At 40.2% G+C, this 22,439-nt stretch overlaps 1 protein-coding gene across 2 annotated transcripts in view; it reads left to right on the forward strand.

Annotated features, from left to right (window-relative positions):
• The first annotated feature begins 234 nt into the window (after nucleotides 1–234).
• LOC135324668 (synaptic vesicle glycoprotein 2C) overlaps nucleotides 235–22,439 on the forward strand; it is a 120,509-nt gene continuing 98,304 nt past the window's right edge. For both annotated transcript variants that reach the window (XM_064501393.1, XM_064501394.1), the window contains exon 1: nucleotides 235–479. The gene's annotated coding sequence lies outside the window, so the exon portion shown is untranslated. The remainder of the gene's footprint in view (nucleotides 480–22,439) is intronic.

Genomic DNA, 22,439 nt, shown 5'->3' on the forward strand with positions numbered 1-22,439 from the left:
TGGGGAGTTTGTTATTTTTATTCTCCCTTCTCTCAGGAAAACGGAGCTTGCTCTTGCAGAGGCTCTGCAGCCGTGCCGGTTTCTGCGCCTGGCCCTCGCCGCGGCTCGGGCTGCTGCTGCTGCTGCCGCTGCCGGGATCGCCCGCCCCGCACTCCCACGCCGTCAATTATTGATCGCGGCTGCCCGCCCGCCTGCCTCCCGCGCCGTGCCGTGCCGTGCCGCGCCGTGCCGCCGCGCCCGCCCGCCAGCACTGCAGCAGAGGCAGAGAGGACTGCGACGTGGAGCCCACACAGCCACTTCGTTCCGCCCCTCCTCTGGTCTGTCACGCTCGGCGACTCCTCCGGGAGCATCCTCGCTCCCTCCCGCCCCGCAGCACCGCGCCGAGGCAGCAGGCAGCGGCCGGCAGCCGGGAGCGCCCCGCAGCCCGGCGGCCGCCGCTCTCCCCGGGCTGGCCCCACCGCGCCGGCCCGGCCCCGCCGGTAAGTGATGCTCCGCGGAGTTAGGTGCTGCTGCGGGCCGCTATTGCTCCCGGGTAACTTTTCCTTTTTTGCATGCATGCGGTAGAGAAGGGCTTCAACTTTTGTACAGGAGTTATCAGGGGCTTTGCTTGCTGGGGCGGGGATCGGGGGAGAGCGCTCTTGGGGCAGGTCGAGCGTTAAAGGGAGCGCGGGGCACCTTCGCGATGAGTAGAGCAGTCTTTGCCCAGCTGCTGCTTGCTCACTTCAGCCCTCTCCAGAGCTCGCTTACTCTTTCGCACAGGGACCAGGTTGTACAGATTCGAGGTGGTGTGAATATCTAATCTCTGCTTTTGAAGCTGACTAGCACATTAAGGCTGGCACAACTTTTACACGCTAGGAGAGCAAAAACCAGGGGTCTTTATGTCCACAGTAAAGAAAATCGAAGATGCAGGAAGGATGTAAAGATTCCAGCTTCGTAGGGAACGGTCACTTTCTTAGATGTGTTTACAAGAGAACAGGCAGTGTTTCAGACTATGCAACAGAAAAGGAAAGAAAAAGAACATAAACAATTTCAGTGCTTTTGAAAACTACGTTGCTTTTCTCACTATAGGTTGCCTGCAAGGATCGTGACTCACATTGTCTACGTTGGGAGAATAGTTTAGCATTCACCACCCGTGAGGGGGAGGAGGGGGGACTCCCTTTCCTACAGCTGCAACAAAGGAGTTTCCCAAAACACGCTAAGTTCCAGTTTTGCTGGTGCTTTGGCGATGTGGAGCCCAGGAACCCCCCGTGCCGGGTGTGGGGAGCAGAGTGTGGAGAGAGGGTCGTTTCTTGGACGTATCCCTTAGTGAAATCGCAGTGGGGAGAATCATCGTCCAGGTGCAGGGGTTAGGAAAAGCCTAGAGGGTGGTGGCGGTTTCTGAGGCGACCCCCTCCCGATTTAACGGGGATTGCAGGGCGGGGGAGCGGGAGGGATGCGGGGAGGCAGGGCGGCTGCCCTGGCGGCCCCGCGCGGGGGCAGGACGCCCCGGGGCGGCACGGGGGGGCGGTGAGGCGCCGAGCGCGTGGGCGGGAGCGGGGGGCGAGGGGCGGCTGAGTCACGCCGGCCGGGGTGGGCACAGCACAGCTGGGCCGAAGGGGAGGAGGGCAAGCAGGGGAGGGAGAGATGGGGAAGACGAAGATGAAGGTAGGCGGGGAGGAGGGAGATCATCTCATGGAAAGATGCTGAGATCATCCGGAGGCTGCTCGGTGATGGATAGCATCCTGCTCTCCTTCCCGTAAAGGGTGAGGAGCGTCTGTAGTGGGGGGGGGGGGATTGCAGAGGTTAGTACAACATGGGGGAAACCTACCCAGACAGACACGATTGGTGCTGCTGTACTTGGGCTGCATTGCACTGCAGTGCAGGGAGCTCGCAGCAACTTCTGCCTTAGGAGGGAGAGGGAGACGCCGAGTGCAGCTGTAGAGGTGGCACAAACTGTGCTGAAGATTTTTGCTTTCTGAGGGAGTTGCAGATAGGCCTGGAAGTAGAACTGTGAGGAGGTTTTGGAAGCAACTTCTTGGTGAATTTACAATTAACTACAAAGGATTTTAGGGGGAAAAAAGTTCTCTAATTAGAATCATTGTAAATAGTATACTTTTGTCTGAAGTGTTCTTCCTTTGAGTTCTTCATGGGAAAGAGCCCTGCTTTGCTATGTTTTACAGTGAATTTCTTTCCTTAGATTGAGGTTCTTGTGGGAATGAAAACTATCATTCAGTTGTTTTGTCCAATATTAATCATTTTCCCTGTAGCTAAGCATGTATTCAGCATTTTCATAGTGAACAAGGCACTGTGGTAAGTTGGAGCCCCCATTCCTTTCCCCTCAACTAGCTGTTTTCTGCTATTTTATTGGACAGTAACATGCATTGGATCTTATCGTTTGGGGACTTATTTTGTTGTTTTTTATCCATTTCTGTAACATGTGAGGACAGGCATGTATTCCGTATTCCTGAGAAATGCAGAATTCTGTGAAATGTAGTCACAATACATTCCAATTGGAGTTTTATATATATTTGTAGGAAAGCTTCCTGTAGGCCAAGTATTGACAAAAAGACAGCTTGCCAATTAACATTATTGACACACAGGGTGCCTCCAAGCACCTTTAAATGATACTTGAAGAAAAAAAAGAAACAAGGTTTAATATCTGTATTTCTGAAGCTGTATTTCTACTGCTAATTTAATAAAGATGACCATGAATATCAGTGACATAGACTAGACATAGACTTTCCCTAACGGGAACTTGATGTGAAGTCACATGCCATTGCATTCTGAAAAAACAGATTTGTATTTGCCCAGATGAGGTCGACCCAGGTGTCTCCTGATTATATATTTGTGAAATCTAATCCATTTTTAATAATTGTAAAATGCAAGAGTTGTTTTCTTCTCAGTTCTGAGCAACATGCAAGAAAGCTGTTTGCAACAAAGGAAGATCACATGAAGCATTCAGTTATATTTTCAAAATGCAGTATGACTGCAGGTGACAACATGAGATATATAACTGAGATTATATGTACCCGATTATATAAGATTACGTAAGTTTCTTGCAGTAATGGCTTATTTCAAATGAATTGCTGAAATGGTGTGTTCCAAAGCAGAGGGCGAATGCTTATTCACAATGGCCGTCATCCTCCCATTCAACTCAGTGGGTATTTTATTATGGATTTCAGTGGGAACCAGAACAAATACAGCTATAACAGTATAAAATATTTTTGTATGAAAATAGTATTAATGAAGATATTTCATATTTTCAGTTGCATAAAAGTTGTTTTATCCTCACAGGCAGGTCACTTGGGCTGTATGTTACTGAGAATCTTTGCAACCCATATGCATCACAGGATGCATATTAATGCTTGTTTAAACAAAAGCTCACCAATTAGATTAAATGTGTTTGCAAACATATGATAGGGAACCCCCAGCTGCTGCCACCGCCTTCATATTATGTAGTGCATAATATTTTCATCTTAGAACAGATCAGAGTCCTTTTTAAAATTATCCAGAGGACTGAGTTTAGAGCTTGTTTTCTTTTAAGTGTTTGTAAGCAGTTAAATGAAAAAAATAATTGGAAGTATGCTCAGAGTATTGATGGTAATAACATTGGTAAGAAAACAGATATTTACTTTTTTCTTTTAAATTTTAAAGCTGTTTCAGTTACTAGAAAACGTATCATGTTTAGCTTAAAACTATGTTACAAAACATAGTTTTTCCGTAGAACACTGGTTGATAGCTTAGTCTTACATTTTACAAGACAAATTAGTCTTACAGGCTTTTATCTGTCGTTTTGTGTATCTCTACTTGGTTCTTCTAGACACATTCTAAACATGTAAAGTAACTATTCTCCTGTAAATATGTTACCCGTCTGTGGTATGTCAGTGAGGCTTGGTCTCAAAATAACCATTTTAATGAGGTATATACATGTGCATTAAATACAATGATGTGCTGATTTCTCTACCAGGACTGTGATTGTTTTGTTAATAAAGGGACAACAGTTTCAATGAGAGGAGCTAAAGTGAAGCCAAGCACATCCTTCTTTCCTTCTCTGGGGCTGGAACTCTGTCGGTTCCCCCCAGTGGGGCTAATAGAAGTTTAAATGCTGCAGACATACCCATCACATTGCTTAAGGTGTAATGCAGTGTACTGTTCAAGATACAGTGTTCTTTCATTTTTAAGACTGAAATCTTACCTATGTTTGTCTGCATTTCTGCTGACCAGCTGCTAACAGTTAAGACTTGACACACAACGAGCACCAGACTTAAGAGATTAGATGGACATCGCATCCATCAAAATACTTCTAATTAAACTAGAATGTGTGATAATGAAAACATGAATAACACCTAACACTTAACGTAGCTCTTTCAGCACACATGGTGTAAAGCTTTATGTTGATCAGAGACCCATGAAGAATATGATGTTGCTGCTGCTTCATGTTTCCTTGCTAGCAGCAAGATTTTTTTAAGATAAAGCAGCATCCCTGTAGCCAGCTCTTCCCTTCTCGACAGATTATTTTTGTGGTCAGGGCCCTGTGGGTCTGGTTATGTGCTTTATTCTAGGATGGTAGTCTGCACCTCACAAGCATGTACAGATTTCTGACTGAAAATTTGAGCTGCAGTGAATGCAGTTGATAGCAGCAATCAACCATCCTGTAGGCTTTTCTTCCCTTTGTTTCTAGTATGAGCTGTGTGTAGGGAAGAGCTCTAGGGAATACAGCATAGAAATTGGTTGTTTAGAAGTACAGGCAACCATGGAATTGAGAGGTGACTTTGCTCCAGGCATTTGATAGGGCCTTTGGGCCTTTAATGGGCACCAGTTTCATGGCATGTAAAGCTGGAGGATAAACTTTTTTTTGGTAAGAATAATAGTACTAATCCCAAGAAGGTGGTTTTGCAGACTGGATTCCACACCCACCCACCCACCCCTCCCTGCTCCCGCCCTGAGCAACTGCCTACCATGGTAGTTTTTGCCTTTTTCCAGGAACCCCAGCTGTTGCTGCAGCCTTACCAATGAAGTGGTACTTTGAACTGCTCCAAAGGCAGAGAAAGGAGTAATTCTTCAGAACTGCACTTCCAGCTGGAAGTCACTGCTCTCTGACATGTAGGTGGTTGTTATATTTTAAATTTATGTGGATTCTTGAAATTATTCCTCTTGGACAGCTGATGGTGTATCTCAGATCCTTGCTGTCTGTAAAAAATGGGACAAGATACATATTTATTTTCTTTTAAAAGTAACACACTAGAAAATTCCATCACAAAATGTATCCAGCCACCACCAACAATAAAGATAAGATCAAACGTATGTTTTTCCATTTCCTGATCATGTTGAAAGCTCTCTGCAGGGCATTTGTGATATCTTCCTTGTACAGATATGAAGGCACCAGATACTGTTTGGCATTTTCCTTTTTAACTCTCAAGCCAACCAAAGTAAATTGCTTTGTACAGATTATGAAGGATCCTGTAGTGATGCTATCTTTGGGGGGATTTATAGATCTGTGAATGATTGGGGTGATTCTTCATAAGTCACGCTAGGCTGGTGCTGAAAGGAAAGGTAAGCTATTACTATGGCCCCCTCTGGTTCTAGAAAATGTGTATTCTTTATTTTACAAAGCAGAGTTCTCCTTATTTTAACCAAGCCACATTTGACCTGTTTTAAATCCACAAGTGGAAAAAAGGGAGCTCTAAATGCAGTAGGTGAATATACAGAATGTTAACATCTCACCTGTCTCGGCCTCCTGCTTTTCATACCAGTGTACAGCTCTGCAGTTAATGGTGTCTTTTGCTTTTGGACAGTATTCTTGTTGGGGTCTAGATGTCACCTTTTGTGAACAGGACTCACCATTTCTGTTTATGTGTAACTGGTGAACAGACTGCCACTCAGACCAGATTCACTTACCTTCATAACATTCTGTCTCCGTTTACCATCAGCACCTTATTTTCAAATAACTGAACTATTATTTCCTGTCAGTTGTCTTAAACAAATCAAGCTCTAACAATAGGTAGAATATCAAAGAAAAATGGACGTAAATGATATCAGACTTGTAACCAGCACGCTCATTACAGTGTTTGGAAATCTTCTAAGGGTGATCTGTTCAGAAAAGAATAGGAGTATAAGGCGTGTAGGAGTCTCTGCTATGCAGATAGCATCTGTTTTTCTTTCCATTGGTATGCCTTCTCTACACTAACTGCAGGATGCTGTAAACACAATGAATATGTTTAAAATAGCTGGTTTCTGTTGCCAGACAGCACAGCAGTATGATGCTCAGAATGAACCCCAAAACATACTTGAGATTATCCCACAGTTAGGACCATGGTGCTGCAGCTAGGTTGCCTTCCATCCAAAACTAACTAGTTTAAAACTTGCAGGAGAATTTCTACACAATACTACTGCAATGCAAAAGGATGATGATAGAATAATTTAGCTTTAAAGGGACTCCTAGAGGTCATTTCATCCAGCCACCTTCTGAAAGCAGGGCTAAATTTAAAGTTAGGTCAGGTTGCCCGGAGCCTTGTCCAACTGAACTTTGAATATCTCCAAGGAGGGGGATCCCTGAGCTCCTCTGTGTAACCATTCCAGGGCTTTGCCACCCTCATCATGAAGAATTTCTTCTTCTTTTTGTTTGCTGCAGCTTGTGTTAGTTTACTCTTTCCCTTTTCCCCTTCAGCTCTGAGAAGAGCTTGATTCTGTCTTCTCTGTAATCACTCATTAGGTGGTGGAAGACAGCGATTAGATTCCCCCTTGAGCCCTCTCCTCTGGAGGCTGGGTGAACCCGGCTCCCTCGGCCTCTCTGTGTGTACATCACGTGTCCCAGCCTCTAACCCTCTTTGTGGTCCTCTCTCTCCAGTGCATCACTGTCTTTCTTATATTGTGGTCGTGGTGAGGGGGTTCAAAATTGGACCTACTAGTCTAGATTTGGCTTCATGAGCAGAGAGGAATAATTACTGCTGGCAGCACTCTTGCTAATGCAACTCAGTATGTGGTTATCCTTCATCACCACAGGGTACACTGTAGCAGCATAACTTAAAATGGGGCCCATTTTGTTACAATATTGGCATTGGTACAGGTGCCCTGATTTTTCTTGTAGAAAATGTTTCCCATTATGTCTCAGAAAGATGTTACTGTGCATGATTTTTGGAGTGTGATAATCCATGAAAAATATTTTGAGACGTGTAATACTGAATGCGTATAAACAGCATGAAGAGAAGTGTACCACTGAGCTATGAAGTATTATGTACAGGCTCAAGTGCCAGTTAACAAAGATGTCCTCCACAGGTGGCTGCATCTCAATTGTGAGAGGAGGGAAACCACATTAAATTATTATAAATCTACATACATACATATATTCACTAGCTTAGGTCCCAGTACACCCCACTGTAATTCAAATGAGGTGAATGAAATTACATTCAATGTGAATTTGGCTCAGAATCTGTCAGTCTAGAGATTTTTGCTGGATAAAAAAGGCTGTATAAGCCAAAGATCTTTTTTCCCTAATGATTATTTTCTGTTTGATTTTTACATAGTATCTTAATTATTTTGTTTAAAAAAAAAAAATGTCACCAGGCAATGTATACCCTCCTAAGATTCCTTATATCTGGATATCTAACACTTGAATATAAAATAGAATCTGCATAGTTAGGCATGGCAGATATTGTCATGTTAATTAGCATGGGAAAACTTGGGTGGATTTGTTTCTCAGTACCATAAATAAAACAAGCACATTGTACTCTCTTTGTGGGTGTATACCTATGTTATAAAATCATGTATACGTAAGGTTATAGAGGGAAACCTTCAGCTTTAAAGAAAAACTATTATTTTTATATACTTTTTGTCCTCTTGTAGTTGCTTATAACATCTGAAAAGACTAAAGTTGAAAATTACCAAAGGGAAAAAAAGAAATTTTAAAGGAATTAAAAGTCTTTTTCCCCATTGATTTTATTCACTGCACACCATTTCACATACAGCTAGTTTCATGGATTTCCCCACATTTCTTGTCACTTAGAAGGGTTCTACATTCACAGAGAACTGAAGTGAAAATAGAGAGGAAGCATAAAAAACCAAAGCTGCATACATTATGATAGTAGTGCCACAAAGACTAGTAGGACAATTTCGAGATTAGAGGCCTATCTGCAACCACTTTCAAATAATTTTTAAAACAGAATAATGTTCTAGTTGATGGCATCCCTTTAGTTCCATTTATCATTGTGGCCTCATACAGTCTCATTAGAATGTATGCAATGTTGCTCCTGTCAACTGCGTAATTTGGCTATTTACAAGTAAAATTCAGAACACAACTTTTCCTTATAGCATAGTGTCCATAGTGTCTATAAGGAGTGAGTAGTCCACTATTCTGTAGTATTCCAGTTATTTTTTAAATGTTACTATGCACAGTACAGTGTCAAGGAGGAATGTTGTTTGATTTTATACATGTACATATATCCTTTCGGTAAAACAATAGAAAAGTATCAAGCCAAATCACTCTCTGACCTAAAGAATATACATCTCCTGCAAGTGTACAACATTCAGATTTTTAAATGAGTTGAGGTCACTACATTTGCATATCGAGGGGCTAATCTCTTAGCTACTGGGAATAGCAAGTGTGCTGTATTTAATTTATAATATATTTTTAGGTGTTCTAAACTATCAAAAGAGACTCCTAAGTTTCAGATATTTCATAGGGTTTTCCAAGTTGGGAAGAAACTAGACAATAAAAAAGATGGTAATTGGCTAACGTGAATTCTTATGAAAGATCTTTATTTAACGCTATGTGGAAGAGAGGTCCTAACCATGGTCCTACCTTAAGAACCTTAATAGCTAAGATCAAAATCAACAAAGTATAGACAACTCATGTGATATTTCCTGGAATTACAGCTTGTGTCTTCACTGCCTGCCCATGCCCAGTTGGAACTGGAGAAAGTATATGTCTAAGGTGTATCACTGCACATTGCTAATCTATAAGCAAACCTAACACTTTGGTACTGAGCACCTTACCTTTATGAGGCAGTTTTATCTGGAGTACTTGATTTGGAGTAACTTCCTTTGTAAAGATATAAAGAGGCCCTCTGAAATTCTCTTTCAGTTCAAGCTTGTCTAGTGTTTAAAGCAATGACCTTTTTTCCCTGGTAAAACAGCATTTGGGTTTTTGATTGCAAAACTGGGACAACTATAAAAATGAAGCATTAAATAGGAAAGTACTGAGAATTTCTCTGAGGCATCTTTTAACTGAAGTAGCTAAGGACCAACTCAACAATAACCTATATCAGGGTAGCTTTTTCTATAGTGTATCAAAGCCATTCTTTGTCTTACCAATTTGGAAAGTATTAGTGTGCTGAACAGCTTTCAATCCTCAGTATATGTGAGAATTCAGGAAATTGTGCTCAGATCCCTTGTCTGGGATTGAAATTCACAAAACCTTTCGAATAATGTTTATTTCTCATATTTGGCTCTTCTTTGCTAGGAAGAACACTAAGTTGCCAGCTATGTGATGCTCCCATTCCCACATAGCATGACAAGCTTTCTATGACTTCATAATAACTTATAAATGATGAGAAGTATCATCTATACAGTGATCATCTTACCTTTTGAGATACAGTGAGGATTTTTGTAGAGATCGTATATCACATCCTATTAATACAGATGAGCAACATGGCACTTGGTGTTGTTTCTGTTCCACCTTCACCCCTCCCTTATTCTAAAGTGAATGTGGCCCATATAAATCATCAAAGTTAGTGTTCTAAGGCATGTATATCATTTTGGTAGGGGTAGAAAGAAGATGTTTGCTAACTGTCCTAGGTTTTCCTAGTGCTTGGTCAATGTGCAATCTTTCAGAACAGAAGACTTGCAGGGTCCAGTTTGAGGCCCACCCAGTAAAGACAGACATTGACAAACTGCCAGTCTTGCAGGAGCCAAGGACACCTGAGGAGCAAGGAAAGGCTGAGGGTTTGCTCAGCTGGGAAGCAAAAGCTAAGGGAAGGGGCAGGGGGGCCCGATTGCTGTCTTCCATCATCTAATGAATGAGTATAAAGAAGATGGAGTCAGACTAGGGAATGGAAATTCCAACTAGGAAGAAATTCTTCACTGTATGGGTGGTGAAACACTAGGACAGGCTTGAGAAGCTGTGACATTCACATCCTTGGAGATATCCAGAATTTAGCTGCACATGGCCCTGAGCATCCTTCTCTCATTTTGAAGCTAGCCTGGCTTTCAGCAGGAGGCTGGAGCAGAAGATTTCTGGAAGTCCTTCACACCTAAGTTATTCTATGATTCTGCTTGTATGAGGTATTACTGGCATAAAGAGTCGATATTATTGAAAGTTAATACATCGTGGAATTCAGTCTCCTCTTCCTGTAAGCCCTTTACTCATGTCAGTATAGTAACTGGTCAAGATCAGGGTCCCTTTTTACTATTGCTTATAAATGCAGAAGATGTAGCACTAGGTGTGAAGAATTTACAATCTAAGAAAGAGTTTGATTACGCACAGCAAAATACTCTGTTCTGTTAAACTGTGTACCACAAAATGTCTCTTACTTGTCTAGAAGTTCTTGTATTGGCACGGGCTGAGATGCAAAATCAAGATAATTACCTTGATCAGGAAATAGGTTTTATTGATGATTGAGGTTGTTCATTCACTTCTTAGAGTTACATAAAGGGCCAAGCTGTAGAATTACTGAATCATTTCATTATTTGCTTATGGAGATGCAGTAGCTCATCATGTCAGCTCATTCCTGGACACACAGATTGACTTTCAGACAACTTTTCTCTTCCTGGGGAGCTATACTTTGCAGTACACAAAGAGAATTTGAGCAGAAGTTACTGCACCTCATAGTTAAATCCAGTTATGAGTTAGCTAAGGCTAAAATAAGAAAATCTTTAGGATCAGAAAACTTGAAGACTGTAGATTTTTTTAACCAGTGTAAGCTGCTTTATGCTAGTACTTGCTCATAAGATACAAAGTTTGCCTCTAGCATCCAGGTTCACACTTCACAGGCATAGTTAATTCTTTTATTTTCTTGGAATGATAAGGATTTTTGTGTGTTGGGCTGGTGAGCCAAGCGGTCTTGTTTCTAACTCATATAGGCACAACAGCTCTAGCATTTCTTCCCTGAGATTTTCTCTATATGGTTTATCTTAAAAATAATGCAGTCAGATGCATTATTTCATTTTTACTAATATTCACTTTTACTAGCAAATGGCCAGTATTGTACGGAAGAGGGAGCTTGTGAGAATGCAAAAATGCAGAAATTTGCTTCCTAAAAAGCATCTAGTGAAGGTTGTTCCCCTCCACTACCCTCCCCCCAGGCTGGCTGACTTACTGGAGTGCAGGCGTGCTCTTTTCTAGTCTGTGCACTTGAGCTTCTATCCCACAGGAGGCTACAAGGATAAATTTGTGATCTTACAAATATTATATGTATATAATCTAATTTATTGTAATAGGGTTGTTTGTATGAATTATTTTACTCAAGGGCATCAGTTTTTGCAGAGTAAGACCACTTATAAAGTAGAACTCTTATGGCAAATGGGTTATTCTGATTTAATTTTATGGGATGTATGTGCATAACTTTCTGATGTCAAATTCAACTATGTCCTGTAAAGTGTCTTTCTTAAAAAAAAATAGCTTTTAAAAATTGTTTTTGCAACTACTCTGTGCTGCAGCATCACTTATATCACAGTGTAATTCCCTGCCAGGAGAGGCAGGTAGGAAACAGAACTGAATTACTAATTGGAACTTTTTCAGTTAAATGTTGGTGATTCTATATTAAATATGTAAAGTGCTTTGGGGTTCACTTTATTTAGAGTTATTGGGTAGAAGTGATTTTTTTCTCAGTTTGGGGAGAATTGTCATATATTGTACTTCTCATGCATAAAATAGGTGGAAGCCATTTATTTACGTGTGTATTTCAATGTCTACAAGTAACCAGCGTCAGATACAGGCCCCAACACATTGCCTTCCTCCATTCCTGTGACCAGTAAGACTAGTGTCTGTGAGCAAAACTATTCTATAATGATTGAACTTAAGCCAGCAACTTTCTTTAAGGTATTGCATTTGTTAAAATACTAAATTCAGTTTTATTTAATATTCTAAAACAGTGGAAGTAAGAATTCTGTGACGCCCTTGGTCTTTAGTATTTTAATGATGTGTATTTTTAGTTAGGAAGGTCTTTGGATTCAAAAAACTTTCTGAGAAAGTTTATATCATAACTGAAATAGGAATGATGCAAAGGGAATTGTTGCTGTACTTCATAAGGGGACTGTAAACATGTAGAGGTTTTTAAAAGATCCAATTAATTGATGTTAAAAGTACAGTTTTAAAACCTGTTACCTGTTACAGAACTGGTAAATCAACAGCTCAGAGTGGAAGGGTTATGTACTGTGTGTGTGAATTGTCCCACTGAAATCTGTGGATGAGGTCAGGTGAGGAAGAGCATGTTCAGTGGACAGAAAAGATACGTTGATTCAAATTTCTGTGACATTTTGGATTGAATTAAAAACTGCCTTTCCTTAACAGGAATGTCCCATGCTGGCTCGAACTTGCTCTAGGGGTGCAAGCAACAAGCACTGTCAGCTCTACTATCTGCAACACTGTAATTTCTTTTCAATGAAAGCTGATACACTTATGTTCAAGGAACTGTTCTAAGCACTTAATCAATATGCTGTATATCCTGAGGCCACCATAATGTGATGCTCTTAGAAAGCTAATTGTAAGCTGGAATTCAGAACTAATTGGCTGATGAAGCAAGAATTTCTTTTTAAAAATTGCTTTCCTTATTGAATTTAAACATTTATGACATCTGGATTTTTCCCCCAAGAAAGGAAAATGACTTTTAGAGCTTGGCTGCTGTGTTTTATTGGAATTTAACTCATTGTTTATTTTTCCTACTTTGAATTTGTAACTTCATGCACACAAGAGTGCGTTGTTTCTTCTTATGGTCTCTTCAGGCTTCCCCAGCCACATAGTAGGCAAGAGGCCTGCTTGGAGAATAACACCAGTTTCCTTCATTGGTCACCTGGTACTGGCAATGTACTCACCATTTCCCTGCATTGAATCAAATATATTACCTGTTATGAGTCATCCAGGAGCCCTGACGTTGGTGGGTCAGGAGTGAATAAGAAAAGTGATAACATTAGGGTGGAGAGGAAAAAAAGGGAAATAAATATAAATGCCCATTAGTAACGTGGAACCTTTAGAGAGTTTGCTGCCCAAGCACTAGGGTAAGTGAGAAAGCATTGGGAGAGCCTGCCAAGTGTGAATAGGGGTGCTTGGACGTGCTTTGTGAGTATGTGTAATTGAGGTGTTGATAAGGGTATGGTCCACCTTATCTGTGGCATTCAGGGGACATTACTGATGAGGCACTGATTTACTGATAATAGCAATGTCTTTAGTTATACAGAAAGCTGATTGTCACTGAAACAGTCACTGTGGCAAATGTGAACATGATAGGACTATGAAGGCTTTTGTATTTGAGTAACTGGTGAAGAGCTATGATTGTTTTTTTTCAAGGGCAATATCAGTAAAGAACCAGGGTAGAAAATGTGGATATCAAATAATCAAGCTGGAGAAAGAAACTCAAAGGGAATGACTTTACAGTGCAGCTTGTTGGAATGGTACCTTACTTACACTTGCACTGTTGGAGAGCAAGAACATTTTGCTGCAAGTCTAGCAAAGATTAAAATAAGTTGGTGAAAAACTTGAGAGTAATTCTTACCTTTTGGGGAATATATGGCTTTTAGGGAATGAGCCAGTCTGATGTTAGCCTTTTAGAAATTAATAGATTCTTTTCTTTATTTTGTTGCGTGTATTCTTGAAATGTGTTTTGCTTTCCTGATTGTCACATTAGCTGTTCTAAATACCATTGATATTCCAGCTTTTAAAACATGGAGGTAGCATGAAGAAGTGAAGCAGCCTGCTGTTCCTGGTGAGCTTTCACAGTCCTAAGGGTAGTCTGCAGGTCAGGGGCTACCTTTGGTAAGCCACTGTTAGCGCGTATCCTGAGTGCGCATCAGGACTGTGACCGCTCCAATAGGCCCTGATGAGCCTCAGCGCCACCCAGGCACCCTCTGCCCGCTGGTCCAGGAGTGCCGTTAAAACTGAGACTTCGCTGCTTGCCTGAGCTAGCTGTCAGGGAACAGCAAGCTCAAGGCTGCTCCCCAAGGAAGGGGGACCCCGGAGCGGAGGTGACCACCGCGCAGGCTGGGCAGTGCAAGCCCTGCTGATGGGGTGCAGTCGCTGAGCCGAGAGAGCAGAGGTGGTGAGAGCGCCAGATTTCCCTCCGAGCGAGTGGGGGGGTCCCAGCTGAGGCTGGTATGGGCACCGAAGGCCTATTGGGGTGCTCAGGGCCCTGACAGTCTGATCATTTAAAGCTGGTACAGAGAAGGAGAGGACAGAACTGCAGAGTGTGGAGCCACAGTAAAATGGTCGCCTTCAGTGTCCAATTTTAAGCACCAGACTAAGAGTTAGGCTAAGAATAAGTGGAAGCATTGAGGATCTCAGTGAATTGAAATACCGTATAAGCCCATAAACCACACAGAGAAAAGATAGTTGTCATGTGTCTTTGTGTTTTAGAAAAAAATAAAAATGGTTTCACGTGGCAGAATTTATTTCTGAGGTGTTTTAGCTCACCTCATCTTGTTGTTGTGCAGGGCTAGATGTAAGAAACAGAATACTTTTCAGGTTGGCAAGTAAGCTGTTTTCAAAATAAGCTGTAGGAAGCTTACTGATACTGAAAAATATTCACCAGCTCTTCTATCTTAGTTTCACTGCCTATTCTGTGCTTTAAATGACAGAGCATTGTATTTGCACAGTTAGGCTGTCCACCTCTACATCGTCTACCCAAGGCAAGAAAGCCACATTGAGGTAGTACTCAAATCGCATAATGCACTTTAACACACGGATACGCTCTGTTGTAACAGAGGTCTAAGTTGCAGCATCTGAGAAGCTAGCGACTGTTGCTTTTTCAGTACAGCTTGTTTATCTATCCATTACTTCAGTCTCTCTCTGTCTGTTCCCTTCTCACTCATGTTATCAAATCTACAAAATGAAGGCTTATGAAGTTTAGTGAACCATGTAGGGATGTAAACATTTTAAACCGATAAAATTTTAAATTTATGACTTAATGGGGGCCATGAACCTGCAGTCACAACAGATTTATTATTTATTTTAGGGCTTAAGTTTTCCTGTAGTTGCTGAAAAACTGTATCTAACAGGTTAAAACTTGGAAGCCAATGAATCAGACTTAATTGCAAAAAAAAATTTCCACTTAAACTTATATTTTCCCCTGGGGAGAGGTAAGAGTTTATGAGTGTTGGAAATCACTTTTCTGAATGCAGCAGATTTAGCCTTCTATTTGGATAGCACACTGCATAATCCTTAATATCTAAGCTACATCTGAAGCAGAGTGATGAGTTACTATGAACACAGGCTTTTAACACAGAATTTACTGTTTTTCATTAGCTCATACTCTAAAGATAACTTTTAATTTTGTTTTCATCACAAGGATTTTCTGATAATGAGCTTAGTGAGAAACTTCCTAAATCTCAGTTTGAACTTTTGGAAAAATCTCAAAGATTTTTATTTGCAATGTTCTATATTTATCTTCAAAAACAAAGTACTGAAGGAAACTAACAGTTAGGAAACTAGGAGACAGCTTAATTTACTCAAACAGAAAAGTAAATAGATCCATCTTCTGTCTTGTGTTGATTTACTTATATGAATTCTCCCTTTCACAGTTTTTTCTTTCTTGCACATGTAGTCAGTTCCCAGAAATGCTATGAGGATACTGTACCCTATTTTGTGAATAATGAGAAGTAAACATTTTCGGTAACGACATGTTGTCTTGCTAGTTTAAGAACGTGGTTGGAGTACGTGTCACTTCTCTTCTGGTAGTTTACAAATGTTTTTCTACAATGTCAGTTATATATATTATGCAGAAATTTGTTGAGTACAAAAAATGCAGACAGTACACAGCCCTTAGAATTAAATCTAAAGATGACCTGATGTTGTTGTATTTTGCTTTAGATTATGAAATAAACTAATTACATCCAGTAGTGTTATCCCTCCCTTTTCATTGTAGCTTTTGCTTTGGGAATTGTGTTGTTAGCCTGTTGCGATTAGTCCGTTGGTTAGTTTCTGTTTGTGTTTTTGGTTCTTATACAAGTATGATATTTTCTGTATGAGTTTTAGTATATTTGACATTTGGTTAGCAACTCAGCAAGTTCCAGTAAAAACAGTACCTCTGCTAGAGTAGTTGCTAGAATGCAGAAGCCGGTCTCTGGAAAACCCTGAAAGGAACAGGACGGAATAGAAAAGATTAGTGTACATCTGCTGGAATAGACACAGTATAGATTTTTCGACTGAATAATTTCTAAAATACCCTGTTCTGAAGAATAACAGAAAAAAGCCAAGGTGGATGAGAAACCAGTTTGTTTGCAACAGGAAGCTAGCTGTAGTTGTTGCACAGCTGTTGGAAAAGGACATTAGTTTGTAGCCTAATTTTAAAATAAAATAATCTGTTCATTGAAATCCTTCTCTTTCATTTCAGATATACTTGTTCTTTTAGATTAAATAAAAAACTTATAAGATAAATCTAGAAGTTTGTAATGCTCCCATGAGCATGTTAGAATTTAAAAAAAATGGTAAGAGAATGCTGAATGAGATGCCAAGATACTTCAAGACAGATCATCAACTTTCAGAAAGAAAATTAAAATAAAATGATATAAATCCCTTAAATTTAATTCTTATTTAAATATGCAGGAAAAAGATTAGCTATTTACAGCTCTTTCAAAAGTATTGAAAATACATCTTGCCAAGGTACCTGTTATCTGCCTATTATCAGGTTATTTTCATTATAGTGCTCAGTGAATGTTCTTCCTGTCATTCTTGATTATAGTTGGCTTCCTGTTTTGATGAATCTTCGTGTCACAGGCTCTGGAAGTCATTGTTACTTTGTGTGTGCAAGTACACTTCTTATTATCAACTCTCTTATTGCTGTATTCTGTGTGAAGAGCTGTGCCTGTCATTTACAGGTTTTCCCTTCATAGGTAGACAGCCTGCTATTTTGATTTTTTTTCTTTGAGTTGTTTACTCTCACAGGTAGCACGTTTACAGATCAACGCAAGGAAGAACAGATCTACAATTAAAAGTACAATGTGGGAAATGACCGAATATTCATTTCAGTTCCTATTTTGATACACGCCATGTGACTTTGGGCAAGTGATCCAACTTTTCTGTGTTTCAGTTGCCACTTTTCAAAGTGGGAAAGTGAAAATAATTCGATAACCTGCCTGCGGTTAATTGTTTTGTCCAAGATACTTGTCTAAAAGCAAATTCTTCTGCTTTGTAGTGTTTATAAGCTAAAGGATTTGTGATATATTGCCTTTATACCCTAAATCATTCTCAACAGCAAATGTATAGAGGCTATATACCATCTAACTTCTCTTTCTGAAGCAGAGATGAAATAGCAGGCAAGTTCATGAAAGTGGATTTTTTGTTTCAAAATCTCCAGACATTACAGGCCTTTTGGACTAGAGCAAAAGCATAAATATGCTGCCAGTAAAAGGCATTTGACAGGGATGTGACAAATACCTGATCTGTATTTAATTTCTATTCATATCTGACATCTTTACCAAATGCTTTTCCCAGATCAAACTTGTGTGAAACCAGGAGACTTTTGCAATACTAATATCAGCAATGGCTGTTCAATGCAGTTTAGCCAACGTATTAGGCTGTATGACCTGTTGGCTTGTATACGCCTCAGTCCTCCAGAGGCCATCGAAGTTCCCCTTAACCTCTTTCCAGTCTGTGTGCTGAAGACTTCTCAGTTATTCTGTGAAAAATATATTTGTTTACTGTCAAGCTCAGCATGTGTCATTTAATTTTCTTTTACAAGAAACAGATCTTTGTATAATAAGAGACTATTGAAGTTTCTTAGATCTGTATTAGAGTTATTAGAATAATTTAGGTTGGAAAGGACCTCAGGAGGTTATCTAACCTAACTCTGTGCTCAAAACCAGACTAGCTCCAAGCTTAGGTCAGGGTGGGAATCTCACAACTGCTCTATGCAACAGTTCCAGTGCTTCATTATCCTCTTCGTGAAGAATTTCTTCCATATATCTAGCTGGAATTTCTCATGCTGCAGTTTGTGGCGGTTTCCTCTTTTCCTTTTTCTTTGCACCTCTGAGAAGAGCTTAACCTATCTTCTCTGTGATCACTCATTAGGTGATGGAAGACAGTGATTAGGTTCCCCCTTAAGCCTTCTCCAGAGGCTGGGCAAACCCAGCTCCCTCGGCCTCCATGTCCATCACGTCCCAGCCCTCTAACCATCTTTGTGATCCTCTCTTCAGTTTGTCATTGCCTTGTTTTTATATTGTGGTGGTGGTGAGGGGGTCAAAATTGGACATACTAGTCTAGATGCGGCCTCACAAGTAGGGGGGCAGAATCACTCTCCTCAACCTGCTGGCAACACCCTTGCTAATGCAACGCAGCCTGCAGCCCATCCATCATGGGGGAAAGAGCACTCTGCACGCTCCTGTCCAGCCTGTTTCTTACCTGGCCCCAGGTCTAATTCTGCAGATTTAATGCAGTATATTAAATGTAACCTCTGTGTATATTGATTTCATTCAGGGAATACATTCCCATCTGAAACTTGCATTTTTGTGTCATTAGCTTAATGAGATAGAGAAATAATAAACCTCTATTTTAATATGGTCATCAGAGAATACATTGTTTGCCGTACCTAACAGCAGCATCTCCTTCGTTGTGCTACTGAGATAAACTACATACCAAGTGGTCTGTGCCACCAAGCAGAATTGTCACCTACAATTCTTTTTTTTTTTTTTCCTCCTTACGAGTTAAGTCAAATAAGTGAATGCTCAGTCTCCCACAGCTGAGGCAGTCTCTCACCAGCAAAGCTTAGTACGTAATTCTTGTTTTTATATTTATTTATTTTTTGAAAGCTATTTTAAGGATGTTGGATGAATACTAATGAGGAAACAGGCTTTCAGACACAGAAAGAACTACATAAAGTTTGTCACTATTTTTGTCCAGCAGAGACCATGCCAACACCTTTCACGCCGGGAGGAGGAGGTTAACATGAGTCCTGAGGATTCTCAGAGCTAGTACCAGTCTGATGTCGAACTTGTGAAACAGAGGAATAAAACTGAAGTTGTAAGTTCAGCTGTTGCCATGCTGGAAATGTAGTAAAATAAATTTAAGAAAGGAGAACTATGAAATGAGAAGAAGGGTTTTGTTTTCCAACCTTTTATTGCCTGTTGCAAACAATAAAAAGTAACAGGTGTTAAAGGTAAAAAAGAAAGAATATGTGCTTTGAGTGATGAATGGCAAAATGCCTGGAAGGCAGTGGGTTAAAAAACCAGGGTGTTAAAGTATCTCTTAACATTATGCCAAGAAACTGCTGCTCTCTTATCAAGGTTTATTGGCTGCAAGAGCTGAATCCCCACGAGGAGGACAATATAAACTGGCAGCAGAGAATGAGAGAGTTGGCAGACGTATTAGTCCAGAATTGAGAACAGTCTTGGGACTCGGTTCTGTAGGCACCGGGATGAGGTGCCCCTGCAGAAAAAGAGTAGCACAAAAGGATGATTCTTTTCAGAAAGTTTTTCCCAGTGGGAGCTGAGACTATGCTCCTGTGTTTTCTCCTGAAATATAAGAAACAATTTCCTGGTTTATTCCAGGAAGAAAGGAAAGGCACTTAATTCCAAGATGTAAAACAGTTTGCCCTACAAGATGCTCCTCAGCCTTTCCATGTATTCCCCGAGCTCCAGTGCTGTTCTGTGGCATCTGTCAGTCTAGTATTTGTATGCCTGCTGTTTCATAGTACCTGTGCATCACAAGTTTGTATGGATTAATTCTAAAAATGGCTACATGAGTCACTGAGGCTGATTCTATTGTATTTACAGATTTTATTCCCTGCAGAATTTCTACAAGGTGGTATTCTTTTATTTTTCTTTGAGAGTAGGATTCCTTTCCATTGTTTTTAGAACTCTAGTCTCAGTTAGCACTTTTAAAATAAATTTTTTTAAATCTCTCCCCAAGCTTTCTGCCTGTCTTCTCCGTTGTGAGGGGAATTTTTTCCATTTCTTCATTGCCCCTTGAGCAGTTCATAGAAGTTCTTGACAGCTGATGGGCCTGTACTTGCAGAGGAGACTGTTGTCTTCTTTCTGTGCAGCAAGAAACATGACTGGGGCAGATGTGAGATAGTGTCGACTTTTTTTTTTTTTTTTTTTTTTTGATTAAAAGTGTTGAAGCAGTGAGAACTGAGCTTATTCAGTTGCTTCATGCTACTTCTTCTCCGTTCTCTGTTGAAATGCAGGACAATTGTTTTTCCTTTGATGCTGACAACTGATAAATGATAAAGCGTATTGGATCTGTATAGCCCAATGAAGAAAGTGAATTTTAAAGAGAAGTAGGTATGAGAAGGGAGGATAACTCTTGGCTCCAGCGGGAAATAAGTTTTCTTTTATTGAGACAGTCTGAAAAATGCAGGAGAAGCATGTTTAAGTATGTTTGGTTAAAAGAAAAGTTTTGCAAATGATGAAGTAGCAGCATCCTTAAGATGTAGGTAGCCATTCTAGGTAGTGTTGCGTATATTATGCAAACTCATTAGCTTTCATTGACGATACTTGGCTTATGTCATCCAATTTGGCTTTAATTTTTCCTTGCTGGTTTCCTGTCAACAAATTGATGCATTTTCGTAACCTTCACTCAACACAAGTCCTAGAAATGCTCATTTGAGAGGACCACAAGAAGAATGGGAAGAGTGCTCTAAGTGCAAAGGAAAACTGCAATATGGGAAGAGGATTGTGAAGGTCCTGCCTTGCCTTGCAGACACCTGCTTAATGAGAACCACATTTGCAGTCTCCTGTATCCATGGACTCCCATGTGAGGAAAAACAAGTAGCGTCTTCTTCAAGTAAAGCCAGATTGTAATTAGATGGAAGGCAAAACCAAGAAAAGCAATTAAATCTCCAGTACTTAAGTACGATAAGGCAAATCAGGAAAACAGTGATTGGTATTAGATTTTAAAATATCTATTAGTTAATCTAATTTCTTTATATATGTTCTCTGTGTTATTAGTTTACTGTGCAAAAGACATTTACGAGCAATTACCAAGTCATTTCAAAGCTTGTCTTAATTCTCAGTTCAGTCAGCTTTTCCTAGAAGAGTAATGCATTTAATTAAAAAAAAAAAAAAAAAAAAAAGCCAAAAGCGAGGATCATTTCAGTATTGAGTCTTTACAATTTCACCACTGTGATTATTTTGATTAGTAGATATTGTTATTTCAGTTTTGTAACATGGTCTAGTCTTAGTAGTGTGTGCAGAGAATTGAACTGAAATTACTTACTTGTTTTACAGAATTTGATGGGTCGGTAGGTGTTACAACTGCAGAGTAGTTACTATCTTTGCTCTCAATAATGAGGCTATTTCATAGGTCAAAAGTAAGAATGAAAAGAGCTTAAGAGGCTGGACCACAGATGAATCCGAAATCCAGATGCTGACTTCAGACGGAAATTTGGATGAGTGGTTTAGAAGGTTGGGTGTATTTAACGAGGGCCAGTTGAATTACACATTTATATCCCTATTTAAAAGGATGCTGATGCTCATAAAACTATTATCAGCATTGTGGCGTCCTTCTTCAAGATATTCTTTGAAAGTTGTTTAGAACACAGAAATGATGCAGGGAGGAGTAATTTAATGCAAGTATAAAGTGAAGAATGGTCCACCTCCTAACTTTGCAGTGAAACATGTACCTATCATTTTCTATTTTGGCTCCCTTGGTTAAAGGAGTGTTCATTTTTACTATATTCTTACAGTATGTTTAACATGATATAAAAGATTTCAGTCCGAGTTAAGATTTCCCAGTTTTCATTGGAAAGACTTTTGTCATCTTCGGTCTTACAAATATATTCCGTCTCAATTTTATTGTGTCAGTAACACAGCTTTTTGGATTTGTACTATTTTAAGCAGAGATTTTGCAGATCCTGATTCTGTACTTACATACCCATTCTAACTAGGTCTGTTAGCTGGATAGTAGGAGAAACTAGGCAAGCAGCACATACGATACAGAGAGAGAAGCAGGCAGTTTGGTGGATTAGAAGGGAATGAGAGGAATAAAATGGGAGGTGTTTCATGAAATGCTGTCTCCGCTAAGCCCATGATCTTTAACAGGTACTAGGCTTATGAATTCCCTAGCTCCTCTTGTGTATGTGTTTTGTAGATTCACTAAGGATGAATAATGGAAAGTGCTGGTACATGGCAAGTGGTGCACAGCAGGAACAAGGAGAGTGATGAGGATGCCTGTGTTGGTGGCAGCGCAGCCTGGCAGTGGTTTACACTGCTTTGGCAACTGCATCCTGAGGTAGATGAGATGAGTCACAAATTGAGTGTGTCTCTTGCTGACTGGAAGAGGCCTAGAAAATTAGCTTAGACTAGATGCCTATCTTTTAATC

The sequence above is a fragment of the Dromaius novaehollandiae genome, chromosome Z, assembly GCF_036370855.1.
Source record: "Dromaius novaehollandiae isolate bDroNov1 chromosome Z, bDroNov1.hap1, whole genome shotgun sequence".
Taxonomy (NCBI): domain Eukaryota; kingdom Metazoa; phylum Chordata; class Aves; order Casuariiformes; family Dromaiidae; genus Dromaius; species Dromaius novaehollandiae.